Source organism: Rhincodon typus, chromosome 38, assembly GCF_021869965.1.
Source record: "Rhincodon typus isolate 14 chromosome 38, sRhiTyp1.1, whole genome shotgun sequence".
In the NCBI taxonomy this organism is placed as follows: Eukaryota; Metazoa; Chordata; class Chondrichthyes; order Orectolobiformes; family Rhincodontidae; genus Rhincodon; species Rhincodon typus.
The window spans coordinates 6564028-6567351 of record NC_063369.1 but is presented as its reverse complement, the minus strand read 5'-3'; positions in this window follow the sequence as shown (position 1 = coordinate 6567351).

Sequence of the window (3324 nt, the reverse complement as noted above, 5' to 3'; positions counted from 1 at the left end):
CTAGGCCCGAAACGTCAGCCTTCCTGCTCCTCTGATGCTGCTTGGCCTGCTGTGTTCATCCAGCTCTACACCTTGTTATCTCAGATTCTCCAGCATCTGCAGTTCCTACTATCTCAGAATAATGGATCCCACATTCTTACAACAATGAAGGATGACCCCAAAACAAACAGATATAAAAAGAGATAGTAGGAACTGCAGATGCTGGAGAATCCGAGACAACAAGGTGCAGGGCTGGATGAACACAGCAGGCCAAGCAGCATCATAGGAGCAGAAAGGCTGACGTTTCGGGCGTAGACCCTTCATCAGAAAAGGGGGAGGGGAAGGGGGTTCTGAAATAAATAGGGAGAGAGTGGGAGGCGGATAGAAGATGGATAGAGGAGAGGATAGGTGGAGAGGAGATAGACCGGTCGAAGAGGCGGGGATGGAGCCAGTAAAGGTGAGTGTAGGTGGGGAGTTAGGAAGGGGATAGGTCAGTCCAGGGAGGACGGACAGGTCAAGGGGGCGGGATGAGGTTAGTAGGTAGGAGATGGAGGTGCGGCTTGAGGTGGGAGGAGGGGATAGGTGGGAGGAAGAACAGGTTAGGGAGGCAGGGACGAGCTGGACTGGTTTTGGGATGCGGTAGGGGGAGGGGAGATTTTGAAGCTTAGATATAAAAAGAAATTGTTGGCAATCAATGTTTTTATTGCCAGTTAGAGACTGAGTCATTAAGCAACAGAACGAAATCTTCGGTTTCCAAGGTACAAACTGTAAAATGGTACCAGGTCACAAAAAAAAGGCACAAAAGCAAAAATGAAAAATTAATCATGTAACTTCACATTTTGAGGCCTAATGTAGCTTTTAAACTTATTAGGTGCTGCAGAATGTGGATTAGCTCAAATCCACTCTGGACAATGATAATAGGCAGGAAACTCAACATGCCTCTTTCTTTTTATAAGGCAGCTTTTTTTTAAAATAAAGATATTTGTTATTAATTAGCTTCAAACCTAGTTCTACCTTTCTGGCTGAGGTTGAGCATGAACTGCTCGCTCCTTGGGGTGCTCAGTAGCACCACATTGTGGCCAGTGGCAGTACTGCTTAATAGGAATGGGGGGGTAAGAGAAGGGGGGAATGGGGAGAAGGGACAAGAGAGAGGGGGAGGAAACAAAGGGGCAAAGTGGGAGATGTGGATAGAGTGGTAGACACAAGAGAGAGGGGGAAGGGGGGTTTAAGGTGGGAAGGCAGGAAGAGGAGGGAGAAAGAGAATAGAGTGGCAAGACAGCAGAGGGGTTGAAGGGGAGACAGGGAGGAAAAGTAGGGGAGAGGAGGGGAAGTTGGAAAGAGAGGCTAAGGGGTCAAGATAGGAGGAAGAAAGAGGGGACAGAGAAGAAGAAAGTGTTGGTGAGGAGACAGAGGAAGAAAAAGTATAGAGAGAGAGAGGGATGGGGGAAACAGACAGAAGTGAGAGGGGTAGGGGCCATGGAAATGGATAGAGGGAAAGGGGTCTAAAGGATTAAGAGAGGGGGAAAGAGGGACGAGAGAATGAAAGAAGGGAAGAAAATAGTGGAGGGTGGATTTTCTTTAAGTCTATTCTCAAACATCTTCGTTATTTTCATAGGAGAGCCAGAACTTGCTACAATTCCCAATGGACAACTTCCTAAGTAAATGTTTAACACTGACAAGACAGGATCTTCTCTAGCCAGCCTGAAGGTTGATTGAGCTTTGTAAATAATATCCCATTAAGCTATAGGAATCGAGCTGGTTGTGGGGCCAGCTTAGATTTTATTACCAATTCGTGGGATGTCTCTGGCTAGGTCGACATCTATTGCCCATCACCAGTTACCCTCAGGAAGGTAGTGGTGAGCCGATTTTGTAAACCTGTTTATTGTGTAGGTATATGCTACACAACAATTTAAAGTTTTGGCAAAGATCTGTAGCTCGAGTGTGGGTGAGTTTGTTGACTTGTCACTGAGCTGGCTTGTTTTTGTTCAGACGTTTCGTCAGCATGCTAGGTAACATCATCAGTGGAGCCTCCGATGAAGCGATGTTGTTCTACTCCACTTGGAATTTATACTGTAGTCTCATTTCCGGTTTTGATCTGTATGGGTTTGTATATGGGGCCCAATTCGATATGTTTGTTGATTGCATTACGGGTGGAGAACCATGCCTCTAGGAATTCCTGTGCATGGCTATGTTTGGTTGGGCTACTATGGTTACCTTGTCCCAGTTAAACTGATGGCCTTACAAAATACCGTGCAACGACTGCCACAAACATTACAGCGGACAGACAGGAAGGAAACTAGCCATCAGAATACACGAACATCAGCTAGCAGCAAAACGGCACGACAAACTCTTCTTAATATCGGTACATTCAGACAATGAAGGCCATCAATTTAACTGGGACAAGGTAACCATAGTAGCCCAAGCCAAACATAGACACACACGGAAATTCCTAAAGGCATGGTTCTCAACCCATAATGCAATCAACAAACATATAGAATTGGACCCCATATACAACCCATACAGATCAAAACTGCAAATGACACAACTCACTGTAACGGACCAGACAGTATAAATTCCAAGCAGAGTAGAATAACATCGCTTCATCGGAGGTTCCACTGATGATGTCACCTAGCATGGTGACAAAACGTCTGAACGATAACAAACCAGCTCAGCGAGCAAGTCAACAATCTCGCGACACAACAATGTTGTCCATGGCTTCCTCCATTAGGATGACGGGATCAGTATTAGCGACACAATGAAGATCAGACATTTCTACTCCTTTTCTTTGCTGTGTGTCTCTACTTGAAGGTGAACCAATCTCTAATCTGAATATAAAAGCAGAACTGGTCCCTGTCTCCTGAAATTGGTCAAGTTCGATAATTAGATATTCGCTTCAATCTAATTGTGATGCTTTGGGAAATTTTGCTTTTGAGTTCTTGAGAAGGAATTAACTCTTGGGAAGCAAAACCCATGCCTGAAGTTCAGATTCTTTACAGATATGTACAGAACTTCTTCAACTTTACCACTCATTTCACTATATTGTGTCAACCTTTATGATAGGAATCCTTTCAAACAAAGGACTATGAATCTTCAGAATCCTCTAAGCTAAAGGATTGTAAATACTCAGTTATTGAATTTACTCAAGATTGAGATTCATAGACTTTTAAGCAGTTAAGGAAATGGAGGGACAAAGAGGTTAGAGCAGGAAGATGGAGTCAATACAGATCAGCCATGATCTTATTAAATGGTAAAGTAGGTTGGAAGGGTTGTGTGCCTCTTCCTGCTCCTGTTTCTTAGGTTTTCATGTCAGTCCTTATCTTCCTACACTATGATGTTTAATGCATG